General features: G+C 36.0%; 1 long non-coding RNA gene and 1 pseudogene across 1 annotated transcript; both read right to left on the bottom strand.

Moving 5' to 3' along the window:
• Window positions 1-5517: 5517 nt before the first annotated feature.
• On the bottom strand, window positions 5518-7885 carry LOC124892475. Its single transcript, XR_007050271.1, has 2 exons — window positions 6389-7885; window positions 5518-6008 (listed from the first exon to the last, which is right to left on the bottom strand). It is a non-coding gene; the product is annotated as an uncharacterized LOC124892475 (long non-coding RNA).
• Window positions 7886-7971: 86 nt separating this feature from the next.
• LOC107852574 overlaps window positions 7972-21289 on the bottom strand; it is a 25826-nt pseudogene continuing 12508 nt past the window's right edge.

Here is a 21289-nt window from a genome sequence, read left to right as displayed (position 1 = left end):
GTTCTTTCTTTTTCCAATAGATGTGTCATCTGTTGCATTATCTTGATGTTTTTATCTAAAGTCCATCTGCTGCAACAGTGGAAAGACCTATTTGATAAATTCCAATAGATCACCTACCTATTGCAACATATGTCTAAATCTGTTCGAATTTTCCAATAGATGTGTCGTCTGTTGCAACATATACATTATCTGTTGCAATATTTGAATCCAGTATTCCTTTTCAATTAATAAGTTCAAATCTAAGAAATAAATAAAATTCGTAGACAAAATAAAATAAATTGAAGCCTTCATAAATTAGCTGAAATAAGTCAACGAATAAATTAAATGTAAAAAAATTATTATGGGTACAGATCTAAACAAATACATCAATAACAATTTAAGTATACTGCCAAGGATTGCTTTGACAGGCTCAAGCTATAAAGATCTACTTAGTATGAACAAGTTGTTCTTCATCCGGTGCTATGGAATTCGGCTTTGCTCGCCGTGAATCTTCATTGTCGCATGCGTACGGTTTCTGTGCTTTCTGTTCTCTGTATTTTCATAAAAAGAGTAGCATATTGTCAATGCTGTTTAGCAGTAGCTTCTTCTACATCCACCTGGAAAGCCAGAATCAGTCAATACTAATCACGGAGATACAACAAAACGGAAAAGGATAACTCATCTCTTTTAGCAAATCAAACAAGTCTTCCTCCCATTTTAAATTATCCCAAACATATTATATTTCTGTTATAATAATGAATTAACTGTTGGGACAAATTTCTACATGAGGAAGACCTGTGTGATAATTTCCAATGAATGAACCATCCATTGTAATATATGAATCTTCTGTTGCAGCAGATAGGTCGTCTGTTGGTACAAATAAAAGTTGTATGAAGAGCTGTTTGATTTGCTAAAATAGATGAGACATATGTTGCACCAGAAAAAGTATCTGGTGCAATAGGTCAGTCAACTGTTGCAACAGATGTATATATCTATTTGATAATTTTCAACAGATGTGTCATCTGTTGAAACAGATATGTGTCTATTTGTTTTGTCAGTTGGAAGACATATAATATATTCACCTTCTTCAGCTCGTGCTGCTCTCCTTTGGACACTGTACGCTGCTCAGTTCAACACGCAGATAGAGGAGTTGTAATTTCGCTTTTTTAGATGCCTGATAATGCCCTGGAAATCACCCCCTTCTCCTCTTATCCCTAATCTCTAATGGAGCGAATGGAAATAAAATACTCTTTTATGGAATGAGACCCTTCTTTGATATCAATTCCTTTACAGAAGCATTTAATTCATTAATAGTATTAATCACTACATCATGTTTCGCTCTGCAGTCTTGACATTTGCATGTAGAACATTCGCTGGGAGAGGCAAAATCTGTATAACCAGTATGATCATACTCATAATGGTTTGCTTTAAATACTATAAGAGGAGCATCATTAGCACCAACAGTAGAACCACTACCACCACCAACAGCTCCATCAACAACAACAAGCGCACCCTCCAAAATTGTTTTTATTGTAATGGTTGTTGCTCCAAACAATTCCATTTTTATTCTGTCGATGGCCTTAGGGTCCGATAAAGTTTGCACAAACCGTAAAGTAAGAAAAAATGGCATCTTCAACTCTCGATTGATCGGAACTGGCGGTGGATGCACATTCTAACATAAATCATTATATATATTAGAATGATGATTAGGTCATTCAAAAAACACATTAATTAAAAGAAAAAATTAATTATAATTATACTTACAGCATCCTTCGAGGGGTTGAAGAGATCAAGAAATTTTGCATTTTTATGAGTTTTGGCCATCAACCATCTCAAGATTCTTGGATAGAAAACTCCGTCTTGGTAGTTCACTTGTTGTCTCAAATAAGGAATGGCTTCAAACGCCCAAGCCTAAAAAATAACACCAATAAATCAAAATCATTACGGAGCAAAAAAAATGTATGATATCATAATAGAAGAAACATTTACCATGAAAGCCCATGGGATGCCATATAAGTTGACTGTCTTTGGTGCTAACGGAGTCAACAAATATTTTACATTCATTTTGAAGCTTTCATACCCCCATGGATAGCTGTTAAATGCCTCAACATCCTTAGAGAGCTTTATTAAACTGAATCTTATGTTGTTGTTAACGTCTCTCGCCCAAAGAATATTATGTACAAACCAAACCAAGCACAATGACTGCTTGTGCTTCTTTGAAAGTCCTTTACCTTTCAACGCTTCTACCAAATTTTTGTTTTTGAAGCTTGGACCAACAATGGACACCAGGTCATCACGATCACACGACTTGCTTTTCCCTTTTTTGGGTGTGCGGGGTGCTTTTTTTTGGGTTAGAATAGGTATAACTTGAGAAGGAGGATAACATTTTAGTCCAGTAACTATGGCAAACTCCTTCCAACCAAAACAAACAGGCATGCCACAGTAATTTATCCATACCTCATCCATCTTATCTTTGTTTTCATACGTAAACCTACGCTTGAGAAGTTCATATACCATTTTCATTTGGAAACGAGCATTGTTGTCCTCCGGCAAATCAAGATATTTCCCAAAGCAACTGTCCCTGAAATAAGCATCCAATTTTTGTTCTCGAAGTATTTTTCTAAAGACGTCAAAATATTTTCCCATGGCCGACTTAACCACGAAATCACCCGTTAAATCTGTGGTACCATCGCACTGCATTCTCACAACGATCAATGCTGAAGGCTTTGACCAACTCTTCGGTGGAAGGGCTATTAGCATCTGCATCACCTCTTTTGAAATATTCCTCCTCCCAGTGTTCATCATATTCTGCTCCTGATTGAGATAACGCTTGTAAAGCAAGCTCATAGAGTGGTGGATGTAGCCTAGCTGCTTCACTTGTTCCTTTACTTGGACTTGATTCGGTTTCTATTGTTTTGGAAACCATATTATCTAAAATTAACAGGAATATAAAATAATATATTATTGTTGATTAATGCATCTTTAAAAAGGATAACAGTAAATCAAACAAAAAAATAGTAAAATAACAGTTGCAACAGATCACCGATCTGTTGCACCAGGTAGTATATCTATTGCAGCATATAACCAAACTATTGCAGTGGATGAGTAATCTATTTCAACAATACAAAACATACCACTCATCTTTTAAGACAGATGAATGGCCTATTGAACAGATCGCACAATTGTTGTGACATTATCTATTGCAATATATGAGTGATCTATTGGAACAGTTAAATAATCCATAGCAACGGCTGAGTAATCTGTTGTGACAATACATAACATATCACTCATCTGTTGAGAAATATGAATGATCTGTGCAATAGGTCACATATCTGTTGCAACACATGAGTGATCTATTGGAACAGTTATCAACGGTCAATATTATTTAGATTTCTTCCAACATAGGGTCGTCCATCGCGGCAGATGAATGATTAGTTGGAAAAATCAAGTCTTTGACTTTTCCTGTAGGAAGATTTGGTAGGATTTTATCTAATAGGAGGTTCATCTGTGGCATTAGATCATTAATCTGATGGTTCTTCCATTGCACCAGATGGTTAATTAGTTGCATCAGATTTTTTATTTGAAGCTTAATCTGTTGCAATATATGGTAAAGCTGTTGCATTAGATTATTAATTTGTTGCATCCTAATTGTAATCTGATGGTTCCTATGGTGGATTAGATGGTTTATCTATTGCATCATATGATGAATCTATTGCATCAGATGGTTAATATGTTGCACCAAATGGGTAATCTGTTGGAGGAAACAGTAGCACAATTTTGTTAAACAAAAAACAACAATTTCACTATTTTTACCAAGAACAAGAACAAAACAAATCCAAACCAAATTGTCCTTTTGTTTTTATAAACACAAACAATAAAAATCAAACTTTAAAAAAATGCAACAAACAACAAAATATCATAATTCACTTCGAAAAGAGAAGAGAAGAGAAGAAATACCAGAAATTAAGGTTTTATTCAGACAGTATTTCAAATTAGTGCAACAAATATTGAAATTGTTAACCAATACTATAAGAGAAGTTGGCTCAAGTTCCTCGTTTTTTTCAAAACTAAAAGGCCATAAATTTTTACCTGTGAAAGAAGAAAAGGACCGATGAAGAATTCGAAGCTGTTGTGGCCAGAGAGCAAGACTGTCATGTCGATTGAAGTCGAAAAGGAACTAGAATCCCAACTATTTGTAGTCGGAAGTTGAAGTCGCCGAGGATTGAAATAAGAAATTTGCAGAATAGTTGGTTGGGAGAGAGTTGAGAGAAGCTGTCGAGAGAGGGATGAGAGACAGGTTGGTTGAATTAAAGAAGGGAACTCGAAGCCCAACTATTTGTCGTCGGGGGCTGAAGGGAGAAATTTTGCAGAACTGTTGGTCGGGAGAGAGTTGAGAGAAGTTGTCGAGAGAGAGGAGAGAGTGGTTGATTTGGATTGAAGTGGGGTGTGGGTTGGGTTGATTTGTATTTTTGAAAAGATTAGAAAGTTTTGAAAATATTAATCAAGTCCACAATTAACTTAATCAAGTTTCCTAATGATGTTTGACCCTATCTGTTGGTCAATGTCACCAATCCTTCATTCAAGACTTAAAAGACACCTTTCCTTCAATTTTCTCAAGGTACTTATTGTGATTTATAATTATTTTCCAAACAAATGCTAGAAAAATAAATGAGATCCACAAGATAGGAAAGCTTAACATTACTTTTCGACTAACCCAAGTAATAAATAAAATATGAAATGATTTTTTTATTCAAAAATTGCAAAAGTAGTAAATCAAGTATCTACACAAATACCAATTGATTAAAAACAGTAGTAAAGCTAAATGTAAGGAATCATTTTTGTGTGGGGTATAAGATATAATAATCTTGAAATAAAATATATAATTATTTCATTAAACATCTAGTCGGATGTATTATTTAGCCTCGAAATTAATTATCTCACTATTTATATCAACTGAATAAGTTATCACATATACATGACGGAATAACTAAATAACTCCTCACGATTAATTATTTTGAATAACTTGTTCCAAACCAAATGACCCCTCAGGGTGTGAAGTAAAACAGGATAAAGCCTGGATGAGTCCCATAATAATTAACTTTAGAAAAGTGCTTTGTATAGACATACATAGATTTTTCGGTCCTAATAATGCATACGTACAAGTACAAAAGCAGTCAAATATAATACTTATAAAGCATGACAATAATGTAATACTCCCTTCGTTTAAAAAAGAATGACATACTTTCATTTTTAGTTCGTTTAAAAAAGAATGACTCATTTCCTTTTTTGGAAATACTTTAATTTCAACTTTCCAGATGATATATTTTGGACCACAAAATTAAAGAGCATTTTGGTACATTTAACACAACTTTGATATAAGGCCACAAATTCAAAAATCTTCTTTATTTTCTTAAACTTTGTGTCAAGTCAAAATATGTCATTCTTTTTAAAACGGCGGGAGTATCATCAAATATGCCCTTGGCTGGGAAGCAAGCAAGTTGACAAACAACTGCTTCCCTGGCCGCCTATATACTCATGATCAAAGGTCACACACTTTATTCTTTATTGAAATGTTTAAGATCACAAAGGGATCCTATACGCAACACATTAGATTAGTTGCTTAGTACAATGTGCGATAAACATCTTTGCAAAAAACAAAAAAGTATTTTCAAAGGGTAATTATAATAAAATCTAGAAGTCGTTTTATCAAAAGAATATTTTTACCAATATGAAAAGAAGTAGCAACACTACTGCTACAGAATCATCACCACCACTAAAATATCCCAAACTCATTCAATCTCACTAATTTATCAATGATACAACATCATCTGCAACATGCCCGATTCAATACCTTGTATGATTTCACTAAGTCAATACTTTTAGACCTTGTCATATACATAAGGATAGCTCGGTGCATAAAGCTTCCGCTTTGCACGGGTCCAAAGAAGGGCCGAACAAGGATTTGTTATCCACAACCTTACCTCACATTTCTGCAACAGGCTATATCCATGACTTTAAACCGCGACCTTCTGGTTACATAACAACAAATTTACAGTTACTTCAAGGTTTCCCTTCCTAATCAAACACTGATAAATGATATTTTTCACAAAATATTTTCTTTGGAAAATAATTTTCTTCCTAACCAAAAACCACTATTTGATAAATTTTCACGACATTTTCCCTAAAAGGTTGCAACCTGTGAGCAAGTTTCAAATTTGGTTTAAACTGCCGGATATAAGAATACCATAGCAAACCAATTAAACAACAGGGACAAAATACTTGGTCTTTAAACACAAAAGTCAAAATCTATTAGTTTGAGCCCAATTTTCCAATTCTGTAGAAGTGGCTAAGTTCGGGTAGCCAAATACAATGAATAATGAAATAAAAGAGGGGAAGATTAGAATTGGACCTTAATAGAGCGTTCTCGTAGATAATAAAGAAATCCGTGCCGATGAATCTCGATTTGAACCTCGAACAACGAAACACCCCAAGTCGATAATATCGATGTCGAATTCCACCCAACCGCTTCTATTTCGCACTAACCCAAACCAAAGCTCATGACAACAAATATAAAATTCATGCCAGAACAGTGAAGTGAAGTTGGATTAGGTCATTTCTCGGTGAGCGGGTGATAGACGATGAACCGATGGAATTTCCGATGAGAAATCTCCGGTCGTTCATCGAAAGCTCGATGTGATCCCGCCTAAGGGTTTTGGTTTCTGATTTCAAAACCTTAGGGATGGGACTGGTTTTCCGGTGGGTTTGTTGGTATTGGTGTAGTGTACTCCGGTGAGTTTTTGCCGGAATCGAGGCTCATGGATCGGTTCCCCTTCTTTGCTCTCTCTCTTGCGTTTTCTCCCTCTCTCTCTCACGATCTCTCTCGCAGATCTCTCTCTCGCTCTGTTCCTCTCTTCTCTCTCAATCTCCCTCCATTTCTCACTCTCAATTTCTCACCTTTTCTCTATCTCCCTTTACTCTGTGTGTGTCATCTATTTTTCGGTGAGCTGTGAGTGTGTGCGTGAGATTTTTTGTGGGTGAATCTCTGTAGGTTTCTATGAGTGAGGTCTGCTATGGTGAGGATGATGGAATTACCCTGTATCTATCTGTTTTTGAAAAATGGAGAGGAAGAAAGAATCCTGTATCCCTTTTTTACTTTTTGGACAAGAAATATGAGGGGGGTCATGTGGGGTAGGGGTGAGGGTAGGGGTATGGGATGGTGACGGTGGTTAGGTGAGAGGTGAGGTGTTTTTAAGTTGGAGGGTTGAGGGTTAGGTGTTTATTTTTTATTGGGTGAGTTGTTGGAATCTTTAAGATAAGACAAAATTGGTTAGGGTTTGTTATTTGGATAAAAAAAAGGGAATAAATAAATAAGTAAAAGATGAGGTGGTTATTCATTTGTTTTTCTTGACGAAAATTATAAGATGGGATCAAAGTGCGTGATAACGGAGAAAGGATTATTTTCAGCGGGACAAAATTATGTGTCTACAGCCACACCCTTAGTAAGTCTTAACGATGGAACCAACAAGACGGCACACAAACAAAAGAACTAAAGCATGATTCAAGATAAGGCTAAAAGCTGCACAAAGATCCCGGAATCAACTGCAGCATTGCTCCTGGTCTTCTAAATTTGGATTCTCCCTACCATCTACAAGCAAAACACAGAATTAGGTTCAAGAAAAGAGACATTTTTGCAGTAGTGATTAATGAAGTGGAACAACTAATTCAAAATAAAAAGCTTTATGAAGCTCAGCATGAAAAAATATGTTCACATTCCAAAAACAATGCAGAGTGATTGTTCATAGATCAGGAAGCTAAATGGCGGAATTACATAATTGGTTCAGATACAAGGGTTAATATTATTGGCTTGTTTGACTTATATAAAAGTGGGAAAGCCAGAGACACAACTTTCACATGCAACTCCAAACAAAGTACTTTGGACTATAGAGGTACTTACAGAGATGAAGGATTTTGATCTAACTATTTCATTGGACCTTAAAGGACCTGCTGTTTTTTCTTCGGAACTCCTTCAAAAATCCCTGGTCCGAAATTACAAGACAAGTTTAGATGATCAATTGGACTGGGTAGCTGGAATGAAACAGTAAATTCACCCGGTGGGCATAAGTTCTGAGTTTGCATCTTAAAGACCATATTCTTCCTGCGAACCTTCCTCTCTCTGGTCACGCTCACCCCTCTTATGAGAATTCTCCCATTTGATCCAACATCACAGTGAAAGACTTCTGTAACCACATGAACGGGAAGATCTCTTAATCATTAAGTTGATTCATATGGATGCAGTTTGACATTCATATACAAAACATATGGTCGTCACATATATAGTGATTTTCAACTTGACGTAGTAAAATATATAAAAAAAAGTCTGATGTAAAACAGTAAAGAGTTATAAGAAGGTATGGTGATTTTCAACTTAAGAAAATCTTACTCATACGTAGAACTTTCGTTCATCCCTAGCAAAACCGGGAAGTGAAACACTGAAGACAAGCATCTTCAGATTTAGCTATATCAACTGAACCAATGAATGGCCCAACCTTTCCATACAAAGCCGATCCAGTAAGGGCAACCCCACCGTTAGCATGATTTATAAGATTGTCCCACTTCTCTTTGGCTGGACAAGCAGAAAATAAAACCATTGCAGGCTGACCCCAGCATGCCGCTGAGAGTTCCTATGCTTGGACGAAAAATTTATAGCTTCAACTGACACTGAACCAGCATTGATATCTGGTGTCGATGAATACCAGCTGATGGGTGCCACATTAAGCAGTTGAGGATGCATCGGAATTGAACTACCAGCTTCACCAGAATTCGGCACAGAAGACTGAGATGCTCTGCAATGCATGAGCAAAATACAACATTAGTTTCCATTATGATAATCTCTAGTATTAAGAAATACCTAACTTGACTCCGTAGGACCTAAAACCAATGTAAGAAGAGCTTCATTGGAGTAAGCAAGTACAGTTCATATGATGCACAAGTAGGAAATGATTTCTTTACGAATTAGGAAGGTTTTATTTCCAACTTGTGCATCTTATGATTTATCAAAAGTAAAGGAAAGTCACAAAAGTTTGAACAGTGGATGATCATCAAGGTTGGTAACTAAATCATGTTTAGCAGTAGACATTAAATCATCCCCAAGATGCTGAGAGACTAGCCGCGTTGGCTAGAGCTTAACTAAATCAGCAGAATGATGGCTAGTGGGCACGTCATCCTAACCTTGATGATGATGATTTGGGGGATGATGACTTGTTAGATCCTTCTAATCGAAGGAGTGCAGAGAATTTAGCTGCATCAGTGATCAGAAATGTGAACAAAAATCGTCCTTTTAGGGCAAGAACTGATCGTCAAGCTATTCAATTTGATCTTAATGATGATAAAGATAAAATGGACGGAGCTGGTGCCACTGGAGCCATTATTCCTCCACTTCTAGCACCAGGAGCAAAGTTTAATACTACCAGTACAATGATCCCACTCCTTCATCTAAAGGGGTTGTTTGGTGGACTCCCAGGAGATGATCCCAATATGCATTTAGTGAATTTTGTCACCATTTGCAAGTCCTTTGATAGCCCTAGAGTGGGACAGAATGCCATTCACCTGTGTTTATTTCCGTTGTCTTTATCTGGATAGGAAACATTGTGGCTTAATAAGTTGATGCCTGATTCGATAACCAACTGGAGGCAACTGAAAGAGGCTTTGAAAGAAAGGTTCTTTCCGCCTTCTAAAAGGGTACAGTTGAGGGATGAGATCAACAAATTTAGGCAGCTCCCAACCGAAACCCTTCATGAGACATGGGAGAGATTAAAAAAGAAGCTGACGTAGTGTCCGAACCATACTATGACAGATATTCATCTGATGGAGACCCTTTATTGGGCTTTGAACTCTATTATGAAGCCAGTTGTTGGTAATGCTGCAGGGGGATCATTTGTGGATCTCACTTTTTAGGAGGCCTTGGAGACACTAGCCATCTAGGACATTCGCTATTTTCTCATTTAAAGTGCAGTCAAGACACAAATGGACATTAAAAACAGAAACCAAGTTGATCATATTTGTAAATGAGACATAGCATGATTATGCAACCCTAGTTGTTTTTCTCTTTTAGTGCTCTTGGATGATGAACTTAAGATGTTAGTATGGTTGTAATGTAATTAGGAACTATATATTTCATAGGGTTAAGTTTAGGGATGTGTAAGGAGTGTTAAACGACTTAATTACCCTCAAAATAACTCAAAACGGAGTGTTTAAGTGACTTGAAACCATAAGATATGCCCCGCATATGATATCGCATATATTTACATAGGCGTCGCATATGATATCGCCTAAATTTATATAGGCACCACATATGATATCGCCTATATCTACATAGGTGCCGCATATGCTATCACCTATATTTACATAGGCGCCGCATATGCTTTCCAGTGGCCATGTGCGATTGGTTAGGCGACGAACTCTACTTCGCAAGGCTATAACTCCTAGCTCGGGTGTTGGATTTTGATGAAATTGGTATCGTTGGAAAGATAATTCGATTCTCTATAATTTGGTGGATAGAAATATGCAGAAATACCACATTAAAATCGAGTTATACTCATTCAAATATGACCCTTATGAAATCGAACACTAAAACTTAATGGATTCAAAAACTCTTTGCTTGTATTACCTTAAGTGACTCATATGAACCTGATTAACGCATCATAAGCTACCTTATCGCTAGGATACTCATTGTAAGTCATGCACTCAAGCATGAATCACAGGATAGGAAATTTCATCTGTAGGAAAAATGGTTCGTCTCCTAGCTTAGAAACATGCGGAGTATTACAATATCTCCCCCTTGGGAACATTCATCCTCTAATGGAAATTAACTGAGGTGGGAAAGATGATAAGATGAAGTACGTACAAGACATACACTACTGAAACTTGGGTTCATGACTGACATGACTGAAAGCTGAGCACAATATACTGAACATGCATATCTGATGCATGGGAAGCTGATTCATGAATATAAGACTGAAGATTCTAATAAAGTGAGTTTTCTCAAAATGAGAATGCATATCTGATGCACAACTGAAAGGCTGAATCCATGCATATCTAATGCATTATTACATAACTGACATGATATGTAAATATATGAGTGAAGATACTGATAAATAGTATTTTCTCTACTGAACTGGTATATCTAATGCCTGAATATCTGACTGAGCTGACTCTTGAAATCTTGACTGATTATGCCATGGCACTTGATAACTATTTTATAAGGGGAATATAAAAGCATTAAGAAAAGGTAGGGTATCTCCCCTTTGGGACACTATGTCCCTCTAGGAATGTTTACCTTGCTGAGATACTGGGGTGATACACAAGGCATCTACGAACTAGATTATAACTAAACATTGGAGAGCTGAGACTAATGCATGATGCATGAACTGAACTAGACCTGCTAATGTTACTGACTAACTCATGTGGAAACATAAGCTCAAACGAGCGCAAGATAGCTAACAATGCATATAATGATCATAAAAAACTTGTAACGTACCCAAATCTAGGTTGGGGAAACTTTCTGGATCATGGTGAGTCTGGAGTGAATAGAGTTGATTCTGACGCTGACCACTATTGGTGCTGGGATTTACGGCCTCCTCACGTGAATCTTTACCTTTCTGAGCTAACACTCCAGACTCCCGCATTCTATGGCCTGGCTTACCGCACCCAAAACATACCTGACTATTAGCTCTGCATGCACCTAGATGATTCTTGCCATACTCTCCACAAAGCGGATAAGTTCACTCACTTCTAACACTACTCTGGGCTTTGGAGCCTGGCACCCCACCACGACTAACATCTCCAAAGTTAGGTGTGGGCACACTAGCTGAAGATGGAACATGGGCTGAATTTTTCTGACTATGGTGAGAATGATTACCACCCTGTGACCCAGCCAGAGAAAAGCTGTAACTACCTGTTCTGAATCTCTTATTAGATCTCTCCCTCTCCTTAGACTTATCTGCCTCTATCTGATAAGCATACATCATTAACCTAGAAAGGTCCATATCCCTATTGAGCATAACTGTTCTACACTCTTTTAATACTAACCTGGACACACCAGTCACAAACTTACTCATACTCGCTCTGGGGTCAGCTATCAAGTCAGGAGCATACTTAGCTAACTGGTTGAACTTAAGACAATACTCCTTCACTGTCATGGAGCCTTGTCTCAAGTTCATAAAATCTTCTACCTTAGCTTCTCTCATCTTTAATGGAAAAAACTTATCTAAGAAGGCATCTTAAAATATCTGCCAAGTCATGGGAGTTGCATCTTCCCCTCTACTCTTCTTCCACAACACTAGCTAATGATTAGAAATATCTTTCAGCCTATAGGATGCTAATTCCACACTTTCCTCCTCTGACACATGCATTACTTGGGTGATCTTCTTTACCTCTTCTAGATACAACTGTGGGTTCTCACCTATTACTGACCCAAAGAATTCTGGAGGGTTTATTCTCATAAAATTTTTTATTCTGGCTGCAGTTGAATCCCTATCTTGCTGGTGTGAGGCTGCAGTCTGTTGGTTTCCCTGAACACTAGTGGTCACAGCCTGGGCTAGTGCCTGAAAAGCTGCTCAAAATTCTGCATGTGACGCATTCTCCTTCAAAGGATCTACGGGCTGCGTGGTTGATAGATTCCATGTTCTCTTCTTAGGAGGTATGTTCTGCAAACAAAAGAGGAACAAGGATTAAACTGAGAGTTCAACTTGAGCTTTTTCTCACTGGCATGATATGAGTACTGAAAGAAGGGAAACTGTTCCTAAAACATCTTATAGCCTCCTTTACATAAATGTGGCCCGCAACACCCCCATGTACAAGAAACTACTAGATGCGGCTTTCAGACTTCCTAGGACTCTATTTAACCTTAGGGTCTGATACCAAGTTTGTAATGCCCCAATTTTTTGAACCGAAATGCTACACGGTGCTCATGACCCTGAAGAACCACAAGCTAACCCATGACTGATATATGTACCTATAATTGCATAATATACATATAAAATGCTGAAACATGAACAAAGAGGGTATACAGTTCAATCTTGAATAATAAAATATCTAAAATAAGGTGGTATCAATAGTACCAAAACAAAACTGAAAATACTAAAGTCTAAATCTGAAAACTCTATAATCGTTTGAAAGCCTCTAAACTGTCTGAATAAGGATTTGAAGGAACATGTTTCCAACTAACTCCCTAAACCAAAAATAAACTGAAATACTGGAATAATAAATGTAACGATCATATCATCGAAAGATGAGGACTCACTGCTTATTGAACTGCTACTACTGATCTGGAATCTGCACCTTGAACCTATGGTGTAACATAGAAAGATAGCACCATAGCACAAATGCGTCAGTACAACTAAAGTACTGAGTATATGTGGGGGTAGGCTAAATGAATGGGGTTTATATGCATGAACATGCTGACTAATATGAACGTAAGAATACATACATACATACAAACATATATAACTGCTACTGAACTCGTGGAGATATTGACTACTTGAGTTTGAACTCTAACAACATGAGTTTCGTGATACTGAGATACTGAATTCACTGAGTTTCGTTGACTAACGAAAAAGCTACTTGAGATCTGAGGTCTGAATGAGAGTACTGAAACTACTGGGACTACTGAACTACTAAGATTTCTGAGTTTTTCTAAGTCACATGACTAACCGAAATCTATACAGCATAGCTTGACTGAGGATGTCTTGAAACATGACACTAGCTCTAGGCACACAACTATAGTTTTTGGGTACAAGTATCCCCAGGACTCGATGGAAGGAAACTGACTTGATCATAAGAGTAGAGTTCATAATTCACAATATCATAAGTAAGGATTTTAGAATAAGAATGATTCTCAACAAACTATCACATGATCGGGAATGCACACAACATGTATATACTTGCATGGCTTCAATAACATGGTTATTCCATATCACAACAATATCATAAGCATCTCATACAATATCTTCAATTTTAGAAAATAGCACGGGGATCACGTTGAACATAAACTTAGAACATGGAATAGTCATTTAGGACTTATTATGTCATAAAAGCATGATTTCTATTCCCTTAGGTATTTTCACAAACACCTTACATGCGCATCTTAGGCATAGGTGGATTCATCAAGATTACAAATATTCAACCACCAATTTCACATATATATACATTAAATACCACCATATCCTCACATAAAACATACAAAGATCCCATCTTAGGCATCATCAAACTCTAACCATATGAACATCAACCACCAACAACATAAACATCATAATACATAATTGAGAAGATGGTTCTTGAGCTTCATGGACGAAAGGAGTCCATGAATCAACGCACGCATACCTTAGAAGGAAGATTCTTGATGATTGACGGAGGAATTTCCTTAAAATTGGATCTTCAAGCTTAATTATGCAACCCTAGTTGTTTTTCTCTTTTAGTGCTCTTGGATGACGAACTTAAGATGTTAGTAGGGTTGTAATGTAATTAGGAGCTATATATTTCGTAGGGTTAAGTTTAGGGACATGTAAGGAGTGTTCAAAGACTTAATTACCCTCAAAATAACTCAAAACGGAGTGTTTAAGTCACTTGAAACCATAAGATATGCGTCGCATATGATATCGCATATATTTACATAGGCACCACATATGATATCGCCTAAATTTATATAGGCACCGCATATGATATCGCCTATATCTACATAGGCGCCACATATGCTATTGCCTATATTTACATAGTCACCGCATATGCTATCGCATATGCTTTCCAGTGGCCATGTGCGATTGGTTAGGCGATGCACTCTACTTCGCAAAGCCATAACTCCTAGCTCGGGTGTCGTATTTTGATGAAATTGGTATCGTTGGAAAGATAATTCGATTCTCTATAATTTGTAGGGTATAAATATTTAGAAATACCACATTAACATCAAGTTATACTCGTTAAAATATGACCCTTATGAAATCAAACACTAAAACTTGATGGATTCAAAAACTCTTAGCTTGTATTACCTTAAGTGACTCATATGAACATGATTAACGCATCATAAGCAATCTTATCGCTAGGATACTCATTGTAAGTCATGTACTCAAGTATGAATCACAGGATAGGAGATTTCATATGTAGGAAAAATGGTTCATCTCCTAGCTTAGAAACATGTGGGGTATTATAGCTTCCCCCAAATATCCAATGTACTTGCCAAGTTTTTGTTGGGTCGAAAGATTCTTGTTGGGTATGATTTTATAGTCTTTATATAGTGCTCTATCACCCTTTCTAAGGAGCAAAAAGTCTATTAGAGTCTTATCCACCGAACTATGAAAGTTAATAAGGTGCTTTTTCTTCGTTGGAAAACTCAAATTCGCTATCCATAATCCAAAGGCCCTAGTAAAATCCAAAACTGAAGTTACTCCATTCCTTCCCTGAAACCAAAACCTCCATACACATCATCATAGCCTCATGATATTATAATACCCCATATTTCCCTAGCTTAATTTAAGTCTTAGTACCTGAGTAATCCCATATAAAATTTTTGAAATACTCAGTATATTCTAGTTTAGAGCTCACCAATGCATAGAAAATTTAGTCAACTTTCCAATGATATAAAATTTGCCCAAATTCGATACGCGGACGAAGAGTTAGAGTCATTTTTGTAAGACAGTGTATCACCTAGAAAGTCAGCGCGTCGTGGAGCCAAGCCAAATGGCAATTGTCACTTTCCAGTGCTCCATCGCGATATTGGCGCGTTGCGCTATAGGCTCAGTTCACAATTGTTCTTTTCCAGTGTTCCAATGCAATTCTACCTCGTTGCGCTAAGTCCAAAATTCAGAATCAAAGGGGCACCGCGATTCCACCACCTCGCGCCTGACCCCCAATTCTCAATTGTCATTTTCCAGTGACACGGTACGATAGCTTTGCGTCGCGCCAGGGCCCAAAATTGGATTTTTCAGTAACGAATCTTCCTTTATTCCCAGGGGTAGTTTGGTATTTTTCCACTACCCTAATCAGTATTAACACGAAATTAAACCCCTAAATAACCTATTGCCTCATTATTTCCTCACTTTCTCTCAAGAATAAAACATTCTCTCTCAAAGAGGCAAAAATCCTAGTTCAAGAAAATTAAGAACAAGCCTTAGAATTCCTCTAAGAACCTTCAAGAAAGAATCTTCTAAGGTATGTTAGGTGTTCATCTATGGGTTTCTTTCACTCATAGAGTCCACGAATCCATTTTTAAAACTACAAAATTGTTGAATTATGAACTACCATGTTTGAATTAGATTGAATTTATGTTCATGATATTAGTTGGGTTTCAATCCATGATTTAAGTGTAAGTTTATGAAATTGAATAACATGTGTGATGAATATGTGAATATCTTGATAAACCCTTGAATTTACAAAGTGATTAATGTATCTATGATGTTAATTTAGTTTTCAATCCATGATTATGATAAGATTCATGAAAATAGAATAGTATTTAGGGGGAATTATATGAATAGCATGCTAAACCCATGAAATTGCAAGTTGGGCATTGTAGTTTTCATGTTTATATATTATCTATGAATATGTGTATTAGGTAGTGCTTCCCAAGTTATTGATAGAATGTTTATGTGAATTAAATGATGAAATCATGACATGCTAGTATATGTACAAGCTTATGCCCTACAAGTGTTTGATAAAATGCTTATGTGAATGAAATAGTGACATTAAACCATGATAGCATGTATTCCCCATTCATGTACAATTTAATACATTACAAGTGTTTGATGAAATGTCTCTATGAATGAATTATGAACAAGTGAACAATGTTATGTTATTCAAGACTTTGCTAAGCTTTAATTTTCATGCTATCGAGTTCTGAGGGTATTTAATACCTGACAATTTAGCTATTTACCTAGACACAGTGTTAGTTACAGAATGGTATCAGTCATGTCACTATCAGTAGTACTCAGTCAGCTACAAAACTCAGGAAAATTTAGTATCAATCCAATTCAGTCAGTTAACACGATCAATAGCAGTTCAGTCACACCCAATATAGGCTCATAATCAGTTCAGTGTCTATTCAGTTAGGAGTAGGATTCAGCACTGAGCGAACCCAGGGATGGGGGCATTCCTGTTAGTGTAGGGTTTGACCCTTAGTAGCAATCGCTAAGTTACAGAACTATGTAGCTAGCGGAGGTGTAGATGACTTCCTGCTAGATGAGGGTTGACACATCTCTTATGAGTTTTCCTTCTAGTTAAGGGTTGAAAAAATGTCTTCCTGCTAGTTAGGGTTAACTCACAGCCATTGTAGCACCCGTGGCATGATACTAATACCCTTTTATCTAGGATCATAGGTTGGACCCCTATCAACTCATATTTAGGATATATCGGTTAGATAATTACCTCCCACCATTTTAATTTTTGTCTTAGTTTAGAATTCAGTTCAATTTTACAGAATCAGGACTGTCAGACACAGTCAATTAGTATCAGTAATTCAGTTATTAGTAATTTCAGATATTAGTTACTCAGTTATCAAAACTCAATACTTAGCTTCAGAAAAGCTCAGATACAATATAAATCTATGTATGTCCACAGTATTATATACCCAGTGTTTTTTCAGTAGCATCAGTTATCCACTTACTCTTACATTTAGTTACTCTATATCATTCAGTCAGTCACTGTTCATGCATATGAACCCTTGCATTCTGCCTTACCTCATCTAGCATACCAGTACATTCCACGTACTAACCGCATACTCTTTTTTTGTGCTATGATGTCTCATATCATAGGTTCAGACGCTCAGGCTCCTGACTGTGCTTAGACAGATCTAGTCAATAGTTGTAGATTTAATAGCGAGTTCTCATCTATCAAGGGCATGCTTTTATTCCAGTAATCCAGTTTATCAGTAGATCATTAGTCGGAGTTAGTTGGGGGCTTGTCCCATCAACTCCACTTTCAGACAGTTCAGTTAGAGGCTTTTCAGACTAGACTAGTTCAGACAGTATTTTAGATTCAGATATTTTATCAGATGTTATTTATCAGTATTTCAAATTTTGAACCTTATGGCATTTCAGCCTATTTTCTGCATTTAGTACAGCATATTATTCAGTGCTCACAGTAGATATCAGACATGGGTTAGCTTGTGGTCCTTTGGGGTCATAAGTACCGTGTAGCGTCCGGGGTACAGACTCGAGGCATTACAGATATAGACCTAATATGCCCATTAAAATACTTTTCTATGAAGAGCTGCTCAGTCATCGGAATGCCTTTCACCACCTCATCCAAAACCTCCCAAAAGCTTTTCTCTCCTCATTGTCTAAGTCCGTTTATGGAGCTTAGGCACTAATAACATTCAACATAGACCCTCCAATGACTAACTTAATCAACATCAACCTATCGTCAATCCACTTAACCTCCACCACCAGTCCCCTACGCTCTTCATCTAACTAAGATACCTACCCCATTCCTATGCCTGACACTACTAGAGCACCAAAACTTATACCCGTCTACATCCCTCATCTTAGAGCCTACCCAGTTGGTCACCTAGACACAAGCTATAATCCTCCTCTACCTAAGAATCTTCACGAGCTCTATAAACTTACCTTGAAGAGTCCCTATGTTTGAAGACCCAATTCTCAACCTAGAGGTTCCCTTATCCCACTCAATCCTATAACCCCTTGCCCACAACCCCAAACTTGACAACAACAATAGAAAATAACAACACGTACGATGGTAAATAAATATACTATTCTCAACTACGACAAAGTAATAGAGAAATTGGAATCAGTAATCCAACAGAAACAGTCAAAGATAATCAGGCAAGAATCAAGAGAGAAAATACTAAAATATAAATATCAAAAAAAACAAAAATGTATCCGCCACCAACCATCAAGAAACCTAGACAAGATAACTAAAGAAAATGAAACAAGTGCAACTAATCCAAGGAGAATATGAAGAGGAATTTTCTTGATCGATTCATCGAATTTTGACAAGTTGGTGCAGAAATTTGTCGCTAAAATTTTATTGTCGTCACCTTTACCTACTACTGATACCACCCCTGAATTTGGTTGCCGAAAAATGTACGCTTTGAGTTGTCAGAGAAGCTACCCCAAACTTGTAGTGCTTGCAAGCGATTAGAAAGAGAAATAAAAGAGAGAAAAGAGAAGAAGAAAAAGTGCAAATCTATTTGGAAAAGAAAAGAGAGAAGAGAGAAGAAGAAAGAGAGGAATTAACAACTATTAATTATGTTTTCTATTTTTCTTAGGCAGTTATTAATGATTTATCTATTAAGCTATTTTTAATTCTCCGTAGACACCATTAAGGAGGTTATTCCCCCACTTTCTTATTTCAGTAGTTATAAGAAGTTATTTCCTTGACATTAGGGGGTGATTAATCCACTAATTGTATGTACTCCCTCTATTTCAAAATAGTTGACCCTTTTTGACTTGACACTCCCCTTAAAAAAGTGTTTATTAGGGGTTTATTTTACAAATTAACCTTATTAATTATGCTTTAAAAATATAAATTTGAGTAAATATACTTTGTTTAGTTATTTAATGTTGAGGGTAGTATTGAAAGAATATAATAAAATACTCTTGATTTCATCAAAAGGGACAACTAAATTGAAACAAATATTTTTAAAAGAGGGTCAACTAAAATGAAACGGAGGGAGTATTGTACTTGGTTTTAGTGGAAAAACAAGCAGAAAATATTTCAATTTTTGAGTACTTTAACCCAACTAGGGCTATAAATCCATAAATCATAGAAAGAAAACATTAGATTTTATCTTACAACATCCCATAACTAGATCCATATTCGAAAACCATAACAAAAGCTTTATGTGAAATATCTTTCCTACCACCAATAGGATTTTAGTAATTATATTATCATCATTGTTTACTAGACCTTTCAAATAATATTAGTCCATGTGGGCCAAAAATTATATTCTCCCACTTAACGAATGTGCGTCATTATAAACTTAAAGGTTTAATAAAAGAGTTAATACATAAAAATGACCCTAAACTTGACACCAAATTAGAACTTTGACATTAAACTTTAACAGTGGATGCATAAATATGACCTTTAACTATTCAAAACTGCACAAATATTACCTCCAATCCTACATCGCAAAACGTGTGTTCAACACGCAAAATTGGGTGTGTTCATCTTAAAGTCTAACGGTATAATACATAAATATGACCTTAAACTTTGACAGTGCACAAATATGACCTTTAACTATTCAAAACTGCACAAATATGACCTTTAAATGAATCTTTACTATTATTTTTTCATTATTTTCGGCTCAAAGATGAAACTGGCATCTAATTTCTTTTGTCATTGTGGAAAAAGAGCAATATTGGAGATTTATTAATTAGGTGGGTTAGCCTCATATGAAAAATTCGAGCGGGTATGTATATATATTATAAAGAAGGGAATGAATTTAAGTTATATAATATATCTAAATATTATTTATTTAAATATTAAATTAAATATGAAACTATATTAATGATAAAAATATTATAGTTTTAATAAAACTTTATTAAATTAATGTTATTAAGGTTAGTAGTAGTAGTATATTAAATTAAATTATCAAATTAATATAATTAAAATTTTATTAAAATAACTTTATTAAAATGTTATTAAATTAACGAGGGATGGACCTATGTGGTTGCCATGGGGTTCACCCGAACCCCCTCGGTAAAAAAATTACGTTGTATATATATAAGATAGAAAATTTATATTTATGCACGTATATTAACTTTGAACCACATGAAATAAGGCACTTAGATAGCCCAGTGGTGCTATTTGCTCTTCTTGGGCGCTTCCTTCAGCCTACTTTGCGGGTTCGGTCCCTGCTAGTGGCTGTTTTTTTTTTAATTAAAAAAAAGTTAGGTGCTGCTGCTATAGAAATAAATAAAATAATAATAATAATAATATTTTTTTAAATTAAAAAAAAATTAGGTGCTGCTACTATAGAAATAAATAAAAAAATTATTATTATTATAATAATAATAATAATAACAATAATAATAATAATAATAATAATAATAATAAAAACGACATCGTTTTAACACAAAAAGCAAAACTTTGATAGTGTACAAATATGACCTTTAACTATTCAAAACTGTACAAATATGACCTCTCTCCAAGTCAGCCCTTTTAACGACGTGGCACCATGTAATTGGATTACCTTTCCACGTAGGTGCGAGTGAGACTCACACATGGGGTTGCAAAATCGGAGGTCATATTTGTTCAGGTTTTGAATAGTTAAAGGTCCTATTTGTGCACTATCAAAGTTTAAGGT

This window comes from Capsicum annuum, unplaced genomic scaffold (assembly GCF_002878395.1).
Source record: "Capsicum annuum cultivar UCD-10X-F1 unplaced genomic scaffold, UCD10Xv1.1 ctg4759, whole genome shotgun sequence".
NCBI lineage: Eukaryota > Viridiplantae > Streptophyta > Magnoliopsida > Solanales > Solanaceae > Capsicum > Capsicum annuum.
This window is presented reverse-complemented; position numbering and strand designations above follow the sequence as displayed.